Source organism: Crocodylus siamensis, chromosome 7 (assembly GCF_052110815.1).
Source record: "Crocodylus siamensis isolate JL-2025a chromosome 7, ASM5211081v1, whole genome shotgun sequence".
NCBI lineage: Eukaryota > Metazoa > Chordata > Crocodylia > Crocodylidae > Crocodylus > Crocodylus siamensis.
Window position 1 is genome coordinate 56573632 of NC_143401.1, and position 24484 is coordinate 56598115.

The 24484-nt window shown below is 44.3% G+C and overlaps 1 protein-coding gene and 1 long non-coding RNA gene across 4 annotated transcripts in view; one reads left to right on the forward strand and one right to left on the reverse strand.

Annotated features, from left to right (window-relative positions):
- The window catches only part of LOC149859836 (uncharacterized), a 102240-nt gene that overhangs the window by 66778 nt on the left and 10978 nt on the right, over positions 1-24484 (forward strand). The gene's annotated exons all lie outside the window — the stretch shown is intronic.
- Positions 1-24484, reverse strand: part of PALD1 (phosphatase domain containing paladin 1) — a 199068-nt gene that overhangs the window by 42000 nt on the left and 132584 nt on the right. The gene's annotated exons all lie outside the window — the stretch shown is intronic.

The following is a 24484-nucleotide window of genomic DNA, read 5'->3' on the forward strand; positions in this document are numbered from 1 at the left end:
ACAATTTCCAGGTGAGTTCTCCAAGGCTCTACCCATGCCTCACTTGAATTCCTCACTTTCAACAGTAAGTAGGCCTTAGATGCTTTCATACTTCCTTCCAGAACAGAGGTTGAGTGCACAATACAAACACCTATATCAATAGAGGTCTACTATTATTTCCAGGTCTAAACCCATACATGCTCTCCATTGCGTTGAACACTACAGCAACAGGAAAACAATGAAGGGGGCATCACAGTTAGTCAAACAAATATTATGCTTGAAAGATGACAAATTACTCAAAGGAACTCCAGAACGAGTCAGCAAAGAACATTTCTTCAGTGTGCTGCAAAAAAAAATCCAAAACAACTTCAATATTAAGAACATGGGAAAAGCCATATTTTCACAAATCCAGAATATGCCCAGGCCAGTATGCCATCTCTGAGGGAATTTAATACCACTGGCTTCAGAAGGACACATGGGAAGCAGATGCAAAATGAGCTGAACCCACAATAACCTTCCTCGCACAGTAAAAGACTAATTTAATGCCTGAAATATGAGGATCTGGATAGTCTTGTTATCTTTATAAATAACCAATCCCTTTTTTTAATCCAGGTGAATTTTTGTCTCCAATTTCCTGCAACAATTGGTCATACAGTCAATTATTTTCTGAGAAAAAAGTGTAGCAGGGGTTGGGGCGCAGCCTCTGCTATACCTCCATGGAACTGGCAGCACCAGGAAAAAAATTACCTGGCTGGGTCTGAGCAAGTAGTGCATCCCTGGTGTGCCGGAAGAAAAGTCTGGGGAAGAAATGGGAGCCAAGAGCAGGCACCTGGGGCCAGAGTACATATGCCCTGAGGAGCCTGCACCGATTGGTCTGGGGGAAAGCCTGGGCTGTTTAAAAGAGGGATGCCAAGAGAAGCGCAGTGTTAAGCATCTCTGGGGACAAAGACTGCACCACTGGGCCAGGAGGATGTCCAGAGCTGGAAGTCCAGTCCACCGAACTTGTGTGATCACCAATGTGGGAAACTCACAAGCAAGGGACATCCACCAAGAAGTCTGGACAGATAAGTTGTAATGGACAGAGGGGAATGAAGGGTGGTCCCCACAAGCCTGAGAATAAGGGGCAAGTGGAGAATTCCTCAGAGGACTGGTGGTCAAGCCCTCCAAGAAGAGGGCAAAGGCAGGTCCACTGAGGATTTGGGTAGTTTTAAGAAAAGTGGAGGCAGCCTGGCCAACAGAGGAATTTGTCCAACTCAGCAGAGGGAACTCCAGCAAAGTTTGAAGCAGGGGGTGTTAGCCTGGCTGAACACACAAATCTTTCCTGTCTAGACGGGAAGTCGGACTCGATGAACTCTTGAGGTCTCCTCCAACCCTAGCATCTATGCATCTGAGGGGCAGCCAGTGAAACCAGGTTTTTTTCATTTGTAAATGTGTAGTTAGGACCCATAAGCTGGGAACCAGAGTCTGCCTCCCCTTTGATTTAGTATCCCCAGGTAAAGGAGGAGGAAAGTATCCCCTTGGTGTTTCTGTTACAGTTAACAGGATCCTGTTCTTTGCACCTGGACTCTTTAAACAAGCTAGTTTAAAAGGCTTGAAGAATTGCTGAGAGATGTCAAACTGAGTGAGGCAGACTGACCCAGGAATAATCACAGAAACTCGGAGTGTCAGGAAGAAAGAGACGGCATCAACCAGAGGGAGAGTGGGAGAGAGGGAGAAGATAAATTGGGTGAAGAGTAACCTGGGCAATTAAGCCCAAAGAAGTATAGGAACAGAGGAAACTGAAGAAGTTAATGCCAATTGCTAACCAAATCAGCAGTCACCTCTATTTGAAGAACTTGTTTCTAATTGCACACACCTGTTCTGGTATGTTACTTTAAAAAGATATGACCAACTGTAACATTGCAAAGCAATAGTCCCAAATCCACATGACCAACATATAGTGTAATCCCTCTCCTCAAAAATGTATGGAGCTCTGGGATGCTTGGGAAGCTCTACAATCTCTATACATACATCTTCTTTTTCTGCTGTTTTCCTATTTAAAAGTCTTTATTCCCTTCCTCCTCATCTTCAGCTTATTTAACGCCTAGTTTCTTCCTTTTTGTCACTTAGTCCTCCTTTTTCTCTTGCTCTTTAAAAAAAAAAAAATGATCCTCTTCCCTTTTGCTAAGAGAAGAGATTTCTCTTCTCCCTTTAGGCTTTTCTTCATTTCCTCTCAATGGCAGCATTTTTTTCTTTCTTTGCTACTTCAAATCACTTCTATCTCTGCTCAAGCATTCCTTGACCGATTCTTAGGTTTCCCCAATAGCTTCTTTATCTTTCCTCTTGTCCCTATCAGTACCCTTTCCTGGGCTGGTCTCCTCCCATCACATACGCCCCCAGTGCTTCCCATTCTGCTTGAAACTGGCTGGCCCTCATCTTTAGTCACATGTTTCAGAGAGGCTAAGTAGCACTGGTATCTGTAAAATAGGAGCAAGCTGGTGATAAGCAGCACTGCCAAAACAGGACAGGCTGTTTTGAAACAGCTTAAGACACTCCTTCCCCCACCTTGTCCCCCAACACAAGTCAGGGAACAAAGCATCTAACAATAGCTTCAATCTAATACAGAGCCAGGACTTCAAATTCCCCTGGAATCTGGCAGTTATTCAGAACTGGTGTAGACAGCAGGATAAAGGCTGCTGATATAGACATCTCGTGCCTCATGAAGCAGACTTGGGAGGCCCAAAGTTATGATCATTTCAGTAATGAGCAGGAAGGTATCGTAAAAAGTGCATGTGGCAATAATCACATAGTAAATCTTGTTCTCCATGAAACGACAGTGGAATGATGGATATCGACATACAGGCAGGTCCCACTACAACACCATTCTGGAAAACACGGTTCAAACAAGATCAAATAAAGCACTAAGAGAAAGAAACAGCTCATTTTAATTATTTTCATAGTTCTAGATGGGAATTTAATTCCATATTTAAAAAAAATGATCTAAGCAATGTTACATCCTCCAGTAAGCAGCACAGATGCTGACCCAAAGAGCCCACGTGGGAACTGGGCCTTCAAAACCTCTTCATATCTCTGAGGGCAAAGACCCAGAACAGACATCCTGTGGCAGCCCAGTTCGGTTTTCCTTCCTCTTTGATATTTGGTTACTTCTTCTGCATGGTGTATACTGCATCCACTTAACACATACAAGAACATTCCTGGATGTCTGGCCTTTCCTTTACTTGCAAGCAAATTTGATTCTAGTTAGTTCATCATACCTTCCCCATGTGACTGCCAAGAATCAGGTATTTGAAGTCTCTGTCCAAGCTCTCCACCAGTTGCTGGAGGATGGTAAAAGTGCTATGAAAGGCACTGATGACAATGAAGAACATGCATATTGGCCATGAGAAGCTACTTGTTTATAATACTTCTGACTATATGCAGAAGCTAAACAGACAAAAGGGTTTGTATATACTGCAGTTTTTGCCATGACTGCAGTTTAGATGCATCCTAAAATCTCCTTTGGAATGCATCTATTCGGGTCTGTCCAGTTGTAGGAGACAATGAATCAAATTCTGCATTTACTTGCACATTTCCTAGCACTTTTGTGGCAGGTATTGGTATTTTACAGGGTACAAGGAAGCACAGGATGTAGCACAATCATGTTAATTAGATGTTTACATCTATACTGAAAAAGAGCTGCATTTGGCAAGTGACTGGTCCCTTAGCCAGTGTTGTTTATCAAACAGCATAATCCTAGACATCCCATTCATTGACATAATTTTCATTGCTCATTACAGCAAGTTTGTTCTTTATACCCCCTTTTTCAAAAAAACTGCCTACATCTTTGACTTTTTGGAAGAGGAGGTTTACCATAGATCATTGCTAATTCTTTCCACATTCTCTTCAGCTCTGTAATAACAGCTGCAGTAAGTTCCACCCCATTTTCACTTTGGAGGACACATGGGAAACATAATAGCAAAGAAACATCTATCTACTGGCACACAGTCTCAGCTGCCTGCTTAAATAACAGTAGTCACTGGTTATAGATTTTGGTCACGTGGTCCTGGGCTAGAGATATCCATTTGTATGAGTCTTGGGACACTGGCTCAGATGAGGCATTGGTGTTCTGGAGATGCACCAATCATATCAGAATGAGTAGGCAAGACATCTCTATAAACCTTCAACACACAGCTGAAATCTCACCTAATAAAATACCCAGAGATGAAAGGATTTTTTAAAGTTATTTTAGGCTGAGTCTACGTTGGATATTTAGCCGTTCCCTGATCTTTCTGAATAACAGAAGTCAAACAGCATACTGAATTTTTGCTGAGACGCTAAGAAGGATTTTTGTCTTTCCTGAGGAATTCTGGGGTATGCCAGTTATCTTGGTCTGAACTGTAAGCTTCTACTATACTGTGGATATGTAATGGCCAGCAGTAAGTGATAAGGAGCTAATCCTATTTTGGGAGAGTTGGACAATTTCAGCTCTGGTCTCAGTCACCAAATGATTTTCTCCCCCAAGCAAAAGTAATTACAAGGAAAACCCTGTAGCTCTCTATTCCACAAAAATGAACGTGCAAGGCATTCAAAACCTTTTCCCTCCTGTCCACAACTGAAAGGGCCAGTCACATCTCCCCTTTGGGACAAGGAGCAAGATTTATGTATGCCATGACTTGCAGAAAGTCCATGTTCACATGCATCTGAGAACCCTACTTCATGGGAGCCTCCCTAATAGACATGGGAGCTGTTGCATCCACTGATCTTTTACTTGCATAGAGAGAGAAAGATTAGCTGCTTCATATACTACTGCACTGAGGCTACAATAATGGGTTCAAGGAGATTCTCTGTTCACATTCCACAATTTGTAAGCGGGGGGAAGGGAAAGGAGGGAGGGATAAAGATGCCTTTCCCCAGATTCCCAACACATGGCCAGTGGGAAGCTTGATCACGTCATATGCACACCAATTGCAAGGATTTCCCTTGGGTGTCTAACAAATGGAACAACTGAGGCGACAGAGATTTTGAAGATAGATGCTACATTGAGAAACAATCTTCCACCAGCCGCTGGGGAGAAGAATATTTGGTTTCCAATGCTATGCTAATACCAGAGGGAGAGTGTTTACACCCACCCCTCCTTTCCTACTCAGCAGTTATAACTCTTGGTATTGATGGTGTAACTGTTTGGTTGCCTGGGCAACTAGGTGATAATCACTGAAAAGTTAATACCACAATGAAAAATGCAATAATAGATGTTGCCATAAAATAAATGGAACTTGGGTGAGGAGGAGAATGGTGGTGATAACAGTGGTGGTGGAAATAACTGCCAAGAATTTCACTGCTGGCTTTGGAAGCCAAAAAATGACCCGTCAGATCTATTTTAAGCCAGGCGTTAACTGGATTTGGAAAGCAATTCTTCTCTGAATCATTTTTATATGACAGTTCACAGCATTCCAAAGCTACTCTGATTACACACAGCCTGGCCTTCAAGACATATTACCTGCTAGAATGATACCTCTGGGGAGAAAGTCAGTCAAACTGGTGGTCTAATATGGCCATTTTGTGGGGAGGGAGTTGAGGAAAGAACTTTAGGCTGGTATTTAAAAGCAGCTTAGATACACTTTCCTTTTTGTCCTGTGAAAAAACTGGGCCTGATCCTGTAACCAAATACAGGTACCATTTCCCTTTCATTTTTACAATCCCTAGAGACAGAAGCATCACTGGTTTTCAAGTATGAGTGCAAATCTGCACCACCTATCAGAAGCAGACTTGAATGAATATCTTGTTCTACCCAGATATCTGTATGCTGCTAATTGTTTTGGTATGCAGGCCAAACATAGCCACGAATATTCTTTGGAAGGATTTTTTTTGACACATGTTGTGCTCCTTGTGTTATATATCCACATACATCCACGCAATCATATCTGCTCCTAAGCCTCTTAAATTGCTACATTTAAATATTTGGCAAAATGCAAATTATTATACTGGCTTTCTGGAAGCCTAACAGAAATCTGATTTTAACGCCTTTGTTAGTGCAACACATGATTTTGGCAAACCTCCACTTGGAAACAACAGATACATGCAAGTTAAATTGAAATAACAAACTGGCAAACAACTTCAAAAATAAATACTTTTGAGACTCACAGACATTCCCTAGCAAATCAATCACTGGCTGGACATTTTTTTTCTTTTTTTTTTTGCTCAGCTCTCATCCTAAATGCATACGGTGCTGTTACACAGCAGTCATTTTAAATTATTTTCATGAAATAAATATGGCATCACTAAAGTGAATATCTCAGGACCTGCAATTTACTGTGTCATCTTTCACCTGTTCTGCCACAATCCTAAATCCATGCTCCTGGTTAGGGTGTAAACATGTTGGAATAATACAGAACTGAAAAAACCTAGCTTTCAAGTTGACTGCAAAAATAAACATTTTCTCCAAGAAATAAATATTTGCAAGTGGAGGTTGATTAAAATACATTACAAAGGATAAATACTGAAAAAAAATTGTTTTCTTCAGAACTCCTCATGCCTGTGTCAGCCATCTTGAGTTCCTTCCCTCACCCACCCAAAACAAAGATCTACGGTTGGTTACTACTAGATATTTTAAAGGCTTGGTTTGGCTTCAGACAGCTTCTCTATTTTATCCCATGGAATATTAAGTATTTGTGCAATATCTGCTTTTGTTCTATATTTGTACAGTACCTAACAAAGTACCTACTTCATACCTGGAGCCTTTAACATCCTGTTGCAATACAAATAATAATATTTGAAGGAAAGAAAGACCATGGTCTAACATTACTGAAAGTATTAAATTAAGGTGTCTGAGGTAGGAGCAATCTCATTCATCACACAGAGCAGCACCAATGAGCAAAATGAGGGGAGTTAGGATGCAAACCATCACTAGGATTATATGCTTAGTGCGCAGCCCATTTCATCTTTAAGCTAGCTCCTGGATTGTACATTCACTCTTCTGTACGTCCTGTTGCTGTTGGCTGTCATCTGTGCAGCACTGGTTTTCAACTGGCTGTATAAAGATGACTCTTCCTGATAAGGATTGGGAAGAGGGAAAGAGCTGCAAGAGAGCAAAAGTTGGCCCAAGGAAGAGAGAACTTTCCGCTGAGCAGCACTTTTATGAGCTGTATTATTCTAAGAGCTTATGACACACACATGCTGGGAAGATATTTTCCCAATGCCTGTAACTCTACTACTTAAGCAATAGGACACGACAGGCAATGTATTTCCAGGTAATTGTAACATGTCTCTGGAAGTGCTGCAGGCAAGAGGCTGAAACTAAATTTCTAACCACCCAAGGAGTGTAATACTTATTATCACATATTGTCCAGCACACGGTACCTTGGTACTACTATGAAGTGGAGTTTATATACCACAATGTGTGAACAGTTAGTCCTGTGCATTTAATGGTAATGGTAATGGTAATTGAAGTATGACTTTGCCGACAGTCCATCAATCAGAAAGTGATATTCATCACCCAGTTCAAAAGGCATTTTCAGCTTGAAGTTATTTCACTGCAAAGTAGCTGTCATGTTTTAAAAATAATCTGTACTTCAAAGTATTGGCCAAAGCAAAAACTTAAAAATATTAGGCTACCAAGACATTAAGCTCTCCATTTTGGTTTAATCACATACTTACTACCCTAGATACCAGCACTTGCCTAGCTACAAAAGGTATTCCTTCCAGTAAAAACATTCAGTAAAAATCTGGTTTCACAGCCAGCCAAAGAAATTCCACCATCAGCTCTCCTTCCTTCCTACACAGATACTGTCACATCAGCCCATCACCAAGTGATTTTCTTCTGAGCTTGCTTGCTACACCACTGACATCAATTAAGGCTTTGTAACTAGATTCACAACACACACACACACACACACACACACACACACAAAGAGAACAGCAGTGAATTCCGCCCCCTATTTTTGATAAGCCTCAAAACATAAAGGGTATGTGGAATTCGTAGATGAAAACACACATGAAGAAACTTTCTCTGCTTCTAAAGTTTTACTCTACTTTGCCCATTTTGGAGATGGTATAAAATGAAACGAGATCATCTTTTTGTGGACAAAAACATCTTGTATAGTTGATTAGCACTAGCACTGCTGTAGTACAGACACACGTATGTGCAATACCCAAACTATGTCCAAGTAGTCAGTACTGCTAGTCCTTCATTTTCAATTATAAGAAAGACCATATTTTTAAATAAAGAAGTGGGGAGGGTCTATGTTTTTTCTTTCCTTCCCAAAAATATGGAACAAAATCATGTGTGGAATCAGCAAATAAGGGACTCTATAATGAGACAGCAGGTCTGCCAGAGTTTCCTCTCACTAGAGAGATGTAGTTTGCAGTAGAGTCCAGGATATACCAACAACCATGACTTACAACAAACATTCATCAGTGTGTGCAGACATTCAAGCTTTCTTTCCCACATCAAAAATGGATGCTTCAAGAGAAAAATAAATCCAGGGTTAAACCTCTCCTGGGAGAACTTCTCATGGGAGACTGAACATCTGGGGACCTGTAGGAGTGGCATGAAGGGAAAATGTTCTCATGCCTTTCTAAGACTGGTGTCATTCCAGTTTGAAGAAGGCATGGGGCCAGCTGGTCCCATAGATAGAAGGAGAGGGGTGGAGCTGCTCCACACCTCCATCTCACACTGGAACTCCCCAGTGTGAGAAACAGACAGGGGTTTTGCCAAGCTGCTTCTTCTGCTTGGCACCCATGTATTAGGAGCAGTGGCAGCTTTCAAACCCAGTTTTTGCCTCCCCCCACTTGTCAGCTGAGTTGCGAGGGCAGCAAGCTGGGCTTACAAACCTAGCTCTTGGCTATGCCAGCTTCCTCTTGATGCTCCGCTGACCCAGAGCAGAGCACTGTGAGGCTATCTCCTGTGCCTCAAAAGTAAGACCGGGGATCCTTGCTGCCACAGTGAAATAGCCCTGGCCTCACCCCATACCACACCTCCTCCTTCCCCCCAGTTCCCCCTCCAGGGCAGCCTGGACCAGCACAAGATGAGGCAAGTTGCAATATATTTGGACCTCCCTTCAGATCAGCAGGGAGGATTCCCACCCTACAAGAATACTCCTTCCTTCCTTAGCTGACTGATGGAATGGGGGGGCATCCGTGAGCTGGGATCTTCCTCAGCTGTCAGTGGCACCTGCCAACTCCCACTTGACAACTGGCCCCCTTGCCAGCGGAGAGGACAGGGTGTCAATTATTGGGCTCCCCTAAGGCAGTGGGATGACCAAAAGAGGAAGCCTGTTGTGCCTTCTCGGTGGGAAGGTTGCCTGTGAAGCTCTCCAGCCATTGGGCTGCAGAAATGTCTGTACAATGCAGCTCCTGAAATATCTTCTGGGAAAATTGACATTTTCACGCAAACCTAGAGAACCTTTTGCAATTCTGTAAGAGTCTAAAAACAGTAATGCTGTTTACAGATTGGTTTTTAAATGGAAATGGATCATATTTCAGAACAGGAAGCACTTCCCTGTGGCTTGAAAAACAGCCCTCTAATACCATGCATAATGCGCATGTGAAAGAGCCATGGTAGCCCATACACTGGCTCTGAGTTACACATACAACAAGAGTAATTTCACATCCTCAGAAAAGAGTTTCAGGGAACCTGAGGGGTTGGAACAAGTAAGCACTCATTTAATGTGCAGATCAGAACAGGCTGGTAAAAGGTTGCTTTTTCAGACAAAAGAGTCTCAGTTTTCAGAATATCTTTTTCTTTTTCCAAGAAAGAGATGTTAATGTAGTTCTAGAGAATTTTCCCTAAAAACCTATAGAACTAAATGGCGAATGAGATCCTTTCTATAGATTTTTGCATCTTCCTAAATAATTCCTCACCAAAAGATTTTATTTGCATTCAACAAGATGGCTCAAACCTAACAGTAGGAAAATAAATATTTTCTATTAGGATTCCACAGGAGTTTTTCCAAAAAACAAAACAAAACAAAACAAAAACCAACCCTAAACGCAACTCCATTTTTGAGACAGAAAATTTCCTTGAAGTAGTTTGTCCCCCAGTCTCCCGCCCCCATCACCAATTTGGGAAGCACTCATTTTTTTCTCTGCCTGTATTTGCTGCTCATCTTGACACTGAAAATTAATCAGATACTGTTTTGTCACCTAATGGGGGCACCAGAAAGCACTGCAGGAAGAAACTTGGTGGAATTCAATTCTGCTGCTCCCCACTAAGAAATCCATCTTGGTGTAGAACATAATCATGTGCTGCTGCACGCCTGCTCTGTCACCACCACCATATGCTTTGTTTTTAATGGAGTTAGAATGGAAAGTGACTTGTGTGTGTATAATGGCATAATCAAAGGATCAGGGATTTTAATTTAAACTGTTCCTGTTCCAGACACAGAGCTCTTATTCTGTTTTTGGTGGACCCCAAAAATTCATGTGGCTCTTTGTTGTATTAAAGAAAATCCAATGACGGCAGCAGAGATTTGAAAAAACAATGAAGTAGGAAATTAGTAGTTTCACCATCTCAAAGCGAAATTCTTTACAGACACTATTAATTCCTTGAAAGGCAGTGACACAACCACTTCTAGGATGACTGCTGAAGAGTCCATTCCCAACTTCTTTTTTAGAGGCTGGGATCGGTCTCAACCACTGACTCTGGCCTAGCTCACAGCAAACAGGAACTTCCCCTGGACCCGCAATTTTATTTTTAGCTGAGTATTTAGAAAGTTTAAATCCTTTAGGTTTCTGAGCTAGAAGGATGGGAGCATAAAGAAATCAAACAAAAAAGAGGTCTTGCCTCCAAAATGGAGTTTTACCAGAAAATGCCTTCACCTGGTCAATTAACTGCCTTTTTTCCTTAATCTAGTGGTTTTCAACCTTTTTTCATTTGCAGACTCCTAAAAAATTTCAAATGGAAGTACAGACCCCTCTGAATTGTAAGTGTGGGTATTCACATACTTTTGATTGATCATACTCACCTTTCACGGACCCTTTAGACGGTCTGCAGACCCCCAGGGATCCACATACCACAGGTTGAAAACCACTGCCTTAATCCAACATTCACCACCCATCGTTATAAAACGCACTGTGATATTTTCTGAGTGGAGGAACTGCCAAGTTTGACAGAGACTTAGTACCGCCTCATTTTTTCTTTGCTTTAAATTGCACCTTCAACCTCCAAAAAGTGTGTTTTCATTTTAAGGCCTGGCATTGCAGGTTAGTCACAGACGGCAATGTACTAAAGGACTGTCCTATAAGTTCCAGAGCTGTGATTTTCAAACTGTGTTGCACAAAACACTGGGGCTCCATGACAGGTCATCAGGGGTTTCACAAAGAGACTGGGGATAAGATCAGAATGTGCTGGGAGGCAGTGCGCTGCCATTGCTGTGCCCAGTTGCCTAGCTCTGTGAATAGGGGTAGGGGCTCAATGGCAGAAGAAGTGATATGAAAGGATTCTATGACCTTAGGAAGTCTGAAAAATCCTGGTCTACAGAAACTGCTGCTAAGTGCTAAGGTGTCGTCTCCTTGACTGCGCCTGAGAATAGACATCAAAACCAGGTCTCTGACTAGTGCAAAACAGTAACTCTGCCAGAAGCACCAGGACCATATTATTTTTTGTTTTACGTTTTATTACATGGCAGGGAAGAGAAAAAAGGAGGGAGCAGAAAGGGGGGAACCAACAGTCCACAAAAAATCACAGCATAGAGAAATCAAAGAGGTGAAAATATCTTTTTTGTGGTACCAAATACTTGCTTCTTGCTTAGGAGAAAAGGAGTTCAGAACAGAGAACATCTTGTACTCTTATGAAGGTGGTAAGCATGGTTACTAAGTAAGAATCCACTTCTGGATCTTGGAGAGAACAGACCATTGGTAAAGGACCTGGAGCTTCATGTCAACTCCCCTACTACCAGCTTCAGACATGAAAAGCTAACACTTCAGGTATGACTTACGTGCAAGGGAATGGGAGTTTCAGCCAGGACAGAAGGTGTTGGTCCTATTGCCCACCTTGTCTAGTAAACTGTTAACGCAATGGCAAGGACCCTTCAAAATCATTCAACAGGTCAGCCCGGTTGACTACAAGGTATATCACTCGGGTCACTTAAAGACAAAACAAATTTACCATGTCAACTTGTTACGAGAATGGCGACAACCCGAGGGATGGGCTGCGTTTAAAGAGGAAGCGGCCGAGGACCCTGAGCCACAGGACATCGGTCAAATCCCAGGAGAGACGGAGCCCTTAAGGGCAGTTCAAGTGAGTGGCAAACTAACCACACCCCAGAGAAGAGAAGTGGAGGCCCTCCTTGAGGAATTCAAAGGGGTCTTTTCAGAAGAAGGCCGGTTAGTTTCACCTCGATCCTAGGCAAGCTGTTCGAGAAAATTATGCTGGCACACATCCAGGAGGGGCCAGCAGGGGACTACATGCTTAGGGGCAACCAACATGGGTTCATCAGTGGCAGGTCCTGTCAGACCAACCTGGTGGCCTTTTACGATCAGATCACCAGATCATTAGATGCAGGGGTAGCAGTGGACATCGTCTTCCTGGACTTCCGGAAGGCTTCTGACACTGTCTCTCACCCTGTTCTCATTAAGAAACTGGGGGGCTGTGGCGTAGACACCCACACAGTCAAATGGGTCGCCAACTGGCTGGAGGGCCGCACCCAGAGGGTGGTAGTGGATGGGTCTCTCAACCTGGAAGGACGTGGGCAGTGGGGTTCCGCAGGGCTCGGTCCTCGGGCCCACACTGTTCAACATCTTCATCAGCTATTTGGATGAGGGGGGTAAAAAGCACCCTGTTCAAATTTGCTGATGACACTAAGATGTGGGGGGACGTGGGCACATTGGAAGGATGGAACAGGCTACAATCAGACCTAGACAGGTTACAAGGGTGGGCGCGGACGAGAATAGGATGGGTTTCAACACAGACAAGTACAAGGTGATGCACCTCGGGAGGAACAACCGGCACCATACCTACAGGTTGGGGAACTCCCCTCTTGTCAGCACGGAGACAGAAAGGGATCTGGGGGTCATCACTGACTCCAAGATGAACATGGGTCCGGCAGTGTAGAGAGGCAGTAAGGAAGGCCAACCGCACCTTGGCATGCATCCACAGATGCATCTCAAGCAGGTCCAAGTAGGTGATCCTCCCCCTCTATGCAGCTCTGGTCAGGCCACAGCTGGAGTATTGCGTCCAGTTCTGGGCACCACACTTCAAGAGGGATGTCGACAGCATGGAGAGGGTCCAGAGGAGGGCCACTCATATGATCAGGGGACAGCAGGGCAGGCCCTATAAGGAGAGGCTACGGGACCTGAACCTGTTCAGCCTCCAAAAGAGAAGGCTGAGGGGGGATCTTGTGGCCTGTTATAAACTAGTCGGGGGGATCAGCAGGCACTGGGGGAGTCACTGTTCCCCCGAGCACCGCCAGGACTGACCAGGAATAATGGTCATAAGCTGGCAGAGGGTAGGTTTAGGTTAGATATCAGGAGGCGCTACTTCACGGTCAGGGCGGCTAGGGTCCGGAACCAGCTTCCAAGAGAAGTGGTGCAGGCTCCTACCCTGGGGGTGTTTAAGAGGAGGTTAGATGAACATCTTGCTGGGGTCATTTGACCCCAGTATTCTTTCCTGCCATGGCAGGGGGTCGGACTAGATGATCTGCTCAGGTCCCTTCCGACCCTAGAAACTATGAAACTTCAGGCCACTCCCTCACCAAGAAACCAGTTGATAATATTAATGGATATCATTCACTTCAACAGCCACCCAAGCTGAGTGGAAACCATACAAACATGAAAATGGCAAGAAAGTTCTCAAGTCATAAGCAAGAGAATAAAAGCACTTAATTTTGAAACCCACAAGGAAACGAATTCAGTCTCCTCCAAAACAGAGGTTTAAATCCCATCAACTCAAACTGCACTAGATGGACTCAATCCTACCCCCATCACATGCTCATTTTCCTCAAGACTGTGATGGCAACCATTTGATGCCATAAATGAGAGGCCATCAACTATGAGTACAGCATCTGGATGTCCAGCAAATTGGTCTCTCCTTTTTCCATCCTTGACGCAGAATCAACATATTTCTTTACAGAATAAATCACCCTCCACCACCACCAAAAATGCCAAAAACACACAGTTTGATTGCTTGAGAACAATTGCCAAGAGAGCTTCAAACACTGCATCTTAGAAACCCCCTGGTAACTCTAAGGGCAGGAAAACTAGAGGAGGGGCCTTTAGCTGCAAAAAATGTTCAATTTAAAAAATGTACTGCCTGCATATGGTGGTATCAAAGTGGGTGGCAGGAGGGAAGAATAACATTTACAATACACTGTTTGCTTCAGTTACCATGGAAAAACTAGCACTGCTGTTATGATCTTTTTCAGCCCTGCCATATTGCAAAGGCCCTTCTTGCTAAATGACAACTCATGACATGCAGCTAATTCTACAATCCATTCTGCAGGCCCTTCGCACACTAAAAGGGAGAGAAGGAATCTGATTTACCAGGAGAAAACTACACCACCATCAAGAGTAATGTCACAAACCTGCCTTTAACCAATGCAGTTTAACAGTAGAATGAAAAGCACCGTAAAATATGCTCAATTGCAGTGGCTCCCAACCCCAGGTCATGACCCAAATGAGTCACGGAGGCAACACCGGCAGCACCGCACATAAAAGACGAGCCACACTGCGTTCCAGGAACTCCCCCACCCCCGCCGCACTCCACTCCCAGCAGCAGGTCACGAAAAAAAAAGGTTGGGAACCACTGCTCAACTAAAAACTAAATTACTGCAGCGGGTACATGGACAAAGTTTAGGTAGCATCTACAGAAGATTGATTACAACCAATCAAAGGCAGATTTTTCATTGGCAGTATCTTCACACAGGAAAACAAAATACTTATGCTTGTTTAAAAAAATGCTAAAAGTTCAGCTCCCCCTGCTCAGCTCTGAGCTAATCAAGATGCAACATTTTCTTCAAGGCATAAATGCCATTAATAATAGAGGAAACATTCTTCTCTCCTAGTTACAGCACAAGACAGAGTCACGACTTATATTGTAATCTCAGCTCTGATCAACTTGTATTGCTGTGTGAAGTTAGGCATGTCACACAATCAGTTTCTGCCTCCAATAATAACAATAACTAAATAAGCGACGTGAATAAATAATGCTTGCAAGGTGTTTTGAAAATCTCAGGTGAAAAGGACAAGATACAAGCTCAATAGTAATTAAGGAGAGAAACAACAAAAAAGTAGCATTCTAGTTAAATGTCCTACCCTTGATTGTAGAAAGTATGCAGATCTTGAGCTGAACCCAAGAACTTTCATAACTTGGACAAAAATGTTGACACAATCCAGCATGGGAAGCTCAACTGACTCACAGTGCCAGTGCAGGAAACCCAATCACCAGAGAAGTGAATTGCACAACTGGAGAGCTCCTCTAAATCCAGCTACTGCCCAGGCACAAAAGAACACCATTCAATCCAGGTATCCTGGTGCTGAATATTCAACAGGCAAATGCCTCTTCCACTTGTTTAACCCAGGTGTTCTGCTTGGATTTCTCTCCCTAAAGCCAATTATAATCCCCACACCCCACCTCCCCACTCTTCTCTCCAACCCCCATTCCCAAATCTTAGAGCAGGTCCCATGCAAAGTTACAGACAAACACCATAGTATTTTGATTGTGCGTCTAGGACTGAGAGATCAGAATGTGTGGCAGTAAGGAGATTTATTTATATAATTCAAAGTTTAAGAAATTGGTCCAGGGGGAAGAATAAAGCTCAACGAGACAACTAAAAGAGGCACTAGTCAGAAGAGGATTTAGTGCTAAAGCTGAAAGTAACATGTGACATTGGAAATATTTTCATTCCCCCCCCCATATTTAAATAAAAAGCCTGCCTCGTATCAAAGAGATGACAGATATTTAGCTATATGACCTAAGTGTAAACCAATCTGGTAAAGAAATCAACCCTCCAGAGGTAAGAAAAACTTATCTGCTCTACTGCCTTCACTGCAGCCACAGGCCAAAGTGCAAATTCAAGAAACCCATTTATTTAAAGAGCATTGAAAAGGAAACTTAAGATGCCCAAAGATTTGTATGTGGCTGTGGAGGAGTGAATAGATGAAGGAAAGGCAGCTTAAAGGGTAGTGGCTGCTGTGGTCTGCAAACTGGCTGCAGGAGAATTTCACTAAAAGATGCTGATGAAGGGATGTCTTTCACTCCCAAATCCTTTGGGATCTTTCTCTTTCATTGAGGGGCTGTGCTTGTTTGCTGAAGGAGGATCTAACTACCAACGTGGGGCTCTTCCCTGGCACTGGGTGTAGGCTGCTTTGCCACCAGAAGTCATCAGAAAAGAGATTTTTTTTAAATCCATACCCCGCTCCCCCACCAAAACCTAGTCCTCTGATTTCATGGAATTATATCACAGAATCATAGAGAAGTAAGGCAGGAAAGGACCACCCCAAAGGTCACCTAGTCCAACCTTCTGCCTGAGGCAGGATCATCCCAATACAAACCATCCCACATAAATCCATAATCTAAACTCTACATAAGACTGCCATCAACCCTTACACAACACAGACTTAGCACCCTAACAAGTCACAGATAAAGCAGGGGGACTAAGGCAGCCAATATCCTCCTGCTTCTATAAAAACTTGTCAACATACGCTCAAGAAATCCCAGGTAGATTCCTCTGTCCCTTCCACTACAGAGGAAAGTAAACTCCACCCCCCCGGTCTGTACCAATCTGACCACAGAAAAAAATTCCTTCCTAACCCCAAATACAGTGAATAGTGTGAACCCGAGAGGAGGGGCAGGATCAAAGGCAAAAGTTCCTGGCTAGAGGGCCCCAGGAGCCAAATTGGCACCATCCAGTCCAAGTCCCCAGCCTTGGCAGTAGCCAACACCCAGTGCCTCTCAGGAAAGCTTAAAAACACCCTGACACAGGTAGCAGAAAGGAGGGAAGGAGGCAATCAGCAAAGCCCAGAAGCAAGGTGTGGCAGGCCCATGCTGCCAACATCCAGCTGGCTGGTTTGCAGGTAGCTGGGCTGAATTAACATGATCAGAAAAGGGACTGCAGATTGGCCTGGCCCCTCAAAGCTCCTGTGGTAAGAGCAGCTGGCTGGCGGTGTTCAGGAAGAGAGGAAAGGAAGGCACACCTCCAAAAGCCTTCCCCACACTGGAGAATGACCTGGTGCAATGGCAGCAGTGCCAGTCACTGGGCAGCAAGGGCATTCAGACCACAGAGGAAAAACCTCATGGCGCCTGAGCGCTTGCTCACCTGCATCATTGGGAAGACTTGTCCTGGGGCAGGGAGCTCTGGTGAGCCAGAGGACACCACAAATGACTGGACACCAGGGAGACAGGACCCTGGAATCTATGAGGGAACAGCCACAGAGGGACTGGAGGGGTACAGATTGAACTGCATCCCCACCCACGCAAAACCTCATCAGCAGATACACCCAGGGCAGCCGGGATGGGACCTTGGCAGCCCAAAAAGCATTAGTGGGACCCATCCAAGGAAAGAACCCACCTGAGAGCCCATTGATTTGGGCCACCACATTTGAATAGTTGTGGGCCCAAAATTCCCCAGCAGGCAAGCATCAGGACCCCAAGGGTCACAGGGGCATAAGGAAATGGCCCATGGGACATTGTAGCACATGGCCAGTTGCTAGCTGACCCACAGAATCAGACCCATGGTGCTAACCCACAATGCAGGATCACACAGGGGTCAAAAAAGTCATGCTACATGTGTTACAGAGCGCTGACAAAAAGCACCTGGTGCAATGAGCTTTGTTGCCCTGCTCATCTGCACCATCTACACATTTCAGTTCGAGTCTAATTAAGTTATCAGTTTGCCAGTCAGGCACGCCACCACCACATTCCTGCCCAAAACTAAAAGGCAGGCCTTCTGTGGGAGCAGACGATGCCTGTGATACCATCAAATCTGAGCCAAACTGGCTAAGAGAAAGGCGTGAGGTGTAGGAGAGGAGAAGCCTCACAGAAGGAGCACCAGCTGAGGCACCCAGGTGCACAGAAAAACACTGGGTAACGCCTTCCAGTAGAAACTCAGGTAACATCAAGTTGTGGCAGGTGAGTTGATTCTGGTGTGGCACACCCAAGCGGGCAGGGCATGCTAGCAGCAGCACTGCGAGCACGGGCCTGCCACACATGGGAAATACCCATAGTAGAACACAGGCATAGCTATGCCTAGATCGTCCCGACCAGTGGCTGTCCAACCTCTTCCTGAACACCACCAGTGATGAGGAGTCCACAATTTCCCTAGGCAGTCTGTTCCACTGCCTCACTGTTCTTAGAGTGAAGAAGATTTTCCAGATATCCAGTCTAAACTTTGGTGCAACTTCAAGGCACTGGTCTGTGTCCTCCTCTCTACAGCAAGAGAGAGACGGTGCTTTCCCTCTTTTATGGCACCCTTCAAGTATTTGAAGATTGATGTCATGTTCCCTCTGAAGCAACCTTTACCACAAGCTGAATATGCTTAGCTCCTTCAGTCTCTCCTCATGTGACTTGTTTTCCAAGACCACGATCATCTTTGTGGCCTGCCTCTGGATCCTTTCTAACTTCGCTATGCCCTTCTTAAAATGCGGTACCTAGAACTGCTCACAGTACTCTAGATGAGGCCTAAACAGCACCAAGTAGAGAGGCACTATCACCTCCCACATCTTGCAAATAATGCTTCTATTGATGCAGCCCAAAATCACATTTGCCCTTTGTATAGTTGCATCCCACTGCAGACTCATATTGAGTCCATGATCTACCAAGATTCCCAAGTCCTTTTCCATAGTACTGCCATCCAGCCAGGTGTCACCCATTTCCCTAGCTCCCAGACAGTGCACAGAACCCTGCCAAGCTACACAGCAGCTGCACTATGGTGCAGGTGCCACACAGGTGCCAGGCAGGAGGGGGGTGATCCCCGCTGCCCTGTGCTGCACGGTGTGGTTCTACCATGAGCCCTCAGAAGCCCCAATTGCCACTACCAGAGCCAGTGAGTGCAAGGCTTTTTTTTTTTTCTTAAAGTGCTGGGATGCTGGGGCCAGGGGGTGGGGAGGGCATCAGGGGTGGGGCTGGGCAGGGGGGAGATCAGGGACTGGGAGGGCTCTGCCACATGGCCCCACAGCCCCTGCTACATCCAGTGAATGCAGGGCTCTTTTTTGGCTTTTTTTTTTTTTTTTTTTTTTTAAAGGGCCAGGAGGCAGGGCCAGGGCGGAATGGGGCTGGGCAGGGCTTCTTCTGCAGCTCCTCCAGTTGTGCTTGCCTCTGCCTTGGCAGGGGGAGCTACAAAAGAAACCCCCAAGGCTGTCCTGCCCAGGCCCATCTCCCACCCAACCCCAGCCGCCTGGTACTTAAAAAAAAAAAAAAAAAAAAGCCCTATACTCACCTGCTCTGGCAGTGGCAATCAGGGCCTCTAAGGCCTTGTGGCAGAGCACCCTCATGCAGCACAGGGCAGCGAGGATCACCCCTCTCATCTGGCACCTGCACAGCAGCTGCCCCATGGCACGGGTGCAGCGTGGCTTGGCAGGGCTCTACGCGCTGTCTGGGAGTTGGGATGGCCCCACATGTCAGCTAGAGCACAGCAGCTCTCAGCCCCAGCAGCCCCAGCTCCCAGACAGCGCATGCTGTCGAACCATGCTGAACCTGTCATGGGCAGTTGCCGCCTGGGTGCCAGGCGGGGGGGTGGGGGGTGGAGGGAAGATCCCCGCTGCCCTGCGCTGCATGGGGGGACTCTGCCATGAGCCCTGATTGCCACTACCAGAGCCAGTGAGTGTGGGGCTTTTTTTTCTGTTTTTTTTTTTTTAAGTGCCAGGCAGGGGATGGGTCTGGGCAAGGCAGCCATGGGGGCTTCTCCTGCAGCTCCTCCTACCCAGGGAGAGGCAGGAACAGCTGGAGGAGCCACAGGAAAACCTGCAGCTGCCCAACTGTGCCTGCCTCTCCCTGGATGATCCGAATCTCCCCAAATCTTTTCCTAATTGACTCAGAGGCTTTGGATTAGATTCAGACCTTTTAGCAGGTCTCCCAATTTGATTCAGATTCAAAGATTCAGCCACTGAATGGGACTGAATCTCCTTCAAATCAAATCGGCGACTGAAGCTTTGCACAGCCCTACCAGATATACCATATCCACAGTATTCCCTTCATCCACCCCAATTAGTTACTTTGTCAAGGAAGGAGATCAAGTTTGTCTGACATTAATTGTTTTTCACAAATCCATTAGGGCTGCTTGCGATCAGCCTTTCCTCCTCCAGATGCTTGCAAATGGCCTTTCTTAGGATAGGTTCCAGTAACTTCCCGGGTCTTAAGGTGAGGCTAACTGGCCTGTAGTTCCCCCGGGGCCTTCCTTCTTGCCTTTTTAAGGAGGGACACTACACTGGCCCTTTTCTAGTCCTCTGGTACCTGGCCCATCTTCAATGACTTTATAAAGATCATTGTCAAGGGCACTGAGATCTCCTCTGCCAGTTCCTTCAGTACACCAGGATGAAGTTTATCTGGCCCTGCTGACCTGGGCGGATTTGATTTAAACTAAATCAATTTAAATCACGATATGAATCACTGATCAGGAAGCCATGATTTAATCACTGTTTTCTACAAAAAGTTCATTCTTGTTGTTTGATGCAACTTTAAACACACATTTTCACAACTCAGAGATAAATGTAAGGTTTCATTTTTTGAATGGTACAAACTATACATTTTAAAGCAGTGGTTTATTTTGATGTTTTTTAAAATTAATATTGGAGCTACATCAGAAAACTGAATTATGAATTGGTTATTTTATTTACCGAAGCTGACTGAAGCAGATACTTGTGAAGTCATTGGGAGGTGAACCATCTCCAATTCACTGGATTAACCATGGATATTGGGGAAAGTTTTTGCCATGCTGTGTTAAGAGGACATCGAATGAGCGCTAGAGCCATATGTTATTAGCTTCACTTTCTTCTAGATTTCTTCTCATCTTTGATTTCTTCTCTCTTTTACGGCCTGGAATGCTGGCTGCCATGGTAGGTTTTCCCTTCTACGATACCGTTCCCTCACTAGATCTCAACTCAATGGAGAAGCTGTACTCAGAAAATTATCCATCAAGACTTCTGAAATATTCTGCTCAAAATGTTTCTTTTTCGTTTCTACTGCCCCTTCCTCCTTGCACTTATCTCCAGACTCCTCCTCCTTGCACAGATATACTTCACCCCCAACAATCCTCTCTTCATTTAACTTCTTGAAACTTTGCACTTTTAGACAGAGGTAAGGTCTTGACTGTGTACATAAACTTGCAGAGACACAACAGGCCTGATGGGTGGGTAATCAGGTCTGTTTTCTCTCATCTCAGTACACTGCTGTTAACAGGGATGTTGTCTCTGGAAACACAAATCCACAGTCTGAGAAATGAAATTAAGTATCACACAGATGCTTAATGGGATCTTCTAGATTGAGCACCAAGTCCCATTGGGTACAGTGGTTTTCTTTAATCTTTACTAATCTGTAGAGAAGCCTCTGGGGACCCCGTAATATTGAGCCTGTCCATGGCCTGTTGTGACCTATTTAAAAAACTTTTCTAAAAAGGTTACATAAATTTATTGTCTCAAATAGTATATAATTAGAAGTTATAACCCCTATTCCATGATGATATCTCCAAGATTTAACATAACTTAAATTAAAAGTATCTTTATATAGGTTTATTTTTTAAAGCATCTTAACAAAAAATTTTAAAAAATACAATTAAATTTTTAAAAATCTTATTTAAATTTTTAAAATCAAAATTTTTAATCCTTTTTATCCACCGTACTGGCTGACTTGAACTCATTCAGACCCAACAAAAGGTTTTGGACGATTTATTTTGTTGGACATCCTCCCTCAGTTTGCCCCCTTCCTTATCCAGATAATTCTTCTTAGGTGTCTTGACTGCAACTTATTTGTTTTTGTGAGGACTGAGACACAGTAGCTATTGAGTTACTCTGCTTTCTTTGCAGCTTCTGTTAGGAGTTCCCCCTAGCTTGTTAACGGGACCCCCCACCTTCCTTGGTCCTCTTCTGGCCAACATCTTTATAGAACTTCTTTTTGTTGTCCTTGACCTCCCTTGCCTAGTGTAGATGTTCTTTATCTTTGCCTTCCTGATTTTGTCCCTGCAGGTTCTATTTCCTGATACACTTCCTGGTGATCTAACATTGCCTGTATGCTTTCCTTTTGCATTTGAGGCATTTTAGAAGCTCCTTGTACAGCCACATTGGTCTCTTGCCACTCTTCTTGTACCATACTTCCACCATGTGGGGACAGTTTCCTGTTGGACTTCCAATACTGTGCCCTTTAGAAGCTCCCAGCCCCACTAGGCACCTTTATCCTTCAGTCTATGTTCCCAAGGCACCATGCCTATTAACTCCTTGAGTCAGATGAAATCCACATTTTTTAAATCTAGTATCCTAATTTTGCTAACCCCATGCCTTCCCTGTCACAAGATCTGGAATTCTATCATGTCATGATCACTTCCTCCCAGGTTGCCCACCACCTTCACATCTTCCACTAGTTCTTCCTTGTTGGTCAGGACAAGATCCAAGATAGATGGGCCCCTAGTTGTATCCTACACCTTGTGGGACAATGTCCTCCACACAAGTTAGGAACTGGCTTGACATTTTATGTTTGGCTGCACTGTTCTTCTAGAAGATGTCTGGAACGCTGAAGTGTCCCATCAGTGCCATTTCATAGCTTTTGGATAGATTTGTCACCTGCTTGATGAGTGCCTCATCCACCTCCTCTTCCTGATTTGGTAGCTTATAATAAATCCCCACCATTATATTGGTGCTGCATCTTTCCCCTATCTTCCCCCAATCACTTTCTGCTTTACTGTTTTCTTCCTTCTAAACCAGGAAACAAATGTATGCATCTTTGCCATACAAGGCTACACTATCACCTTTTCTCCCAACACGTCCCTTCCAAAACAGAGCATAACCCTCAATGTTGACATTACAGTCATAAAAGTACTGTCCGACCAGATCTCTGTGATGCCAATCAGGTCACAGTTCTTTTCACAAACTGCAGCTTCCAGCTCATCTTATTTCCCGTACATTTGTATACACGCATCAGACATACTGTATTTACTCAACTGTAAGACAAAGTCGTTGCGTGTTCCCCCCACCACCGATCAGCATGGCAGGAAAAGCTCCTTGTCTTAGATTCACACACAAGGAAACCTCACTAAATACATTGTCTATCATTAAACTGTTGCCAAAAGTAGCACATGCTCAGCAATGGAAACCAACCATGAAGCTGAATAAATGCAGCCAACACTGAGCATGACAATAAAACACATGGCCCATATTGGGCTAACATACTGATGGGAACCTATCACAAGGATAAGTTAGTACTGCTCATCTGAATAAGATATATGATAGTGCTCACTGCACTCGGCCCCCTTCAGTGCCAACTCTTTTTCAAGTCATGGTGAGCCACTACACTGCATATATTTCAACTTCCTCTTCACTCCCACATTTCTGTTTTATCACCAGTCTTAAATATCTAGCAAACATCACCAAACAGGGCCACAAAGAATTGACCCAGAATCCCTATGTCCCCCCATCTCTTAGCCTGGTGCATATACCACCCTCCATGAAGCAGAGCTGGACCAGGTTGTCTTGCACCTTATCCATGCATAAATTTTTTAGCAGATCCCAAGACTCATGACAAGAAGTGCTGAGCTTTGGAGTCACTATGGCTTGAAATGCTGTTGACTACTGGGGGATCCAGCCCAATTAACTGTAAGGTAAATCATGAACTTTTTGGCTTTGGACTAATAACATGCATAGCTTTTACTACATTACTAGGTAAAAAAGTGCTGCCTAGAAGCATGTTTATGGACTACTTGTGCTAAAACTTGCAGCAGTTCAAAAAAAGGTAAAATCCATTAATTCTGGATTAACTCTATGGGTACCCAGAGCAATTTGCCCATATATTTATTTCAAGGTCATTGTTTTCAAATTTGCCACTCACTTCCACATGCTCAGGAAGAACAGGGTCAAATAGAGGCATGGGCTTCAGGGAGAAGAGTTTGAGAGGCAGAGGGTAAGGGAATGGGAAGGGAACACATTCAAGGCAAACCTCCAATAATTAGATTCTATACCTGGAAAATTATAACAAATTTATAAATTTTCCACAATTAGAATCTAATTATTGGGGGGGGGGGTCATCTTATATTTGAGTAAACATGGAATTTTGCATTTTGACTGACTTGCTTGTTTTTTGCGCCATTTATTGCAGTCCTGTAGCTTTCTGGCCCTTCCCCAGAGTTAAGTTGCTTCTTCGAGTTTTTTCCCCTTTGGACTGTGTGCTCTGTTGCTGGAGGGTTTTATTCACTAACCCCCATAGGAACTCATCTTAAAGCCTGCCTTACTAGGCTGGCCAGATGACACCCAAAGATGCTTTTGTCTGTTCTTACTAGATGGATCCCATCTCTTAATAGCAGTCCTCCTCCCAAGAACATCTGCCTATTTTTGAAGAAGCTGTAGTTTTCACATCAACACTATAATCTCAGCCACACGTTCACTTCCTGGATACGAT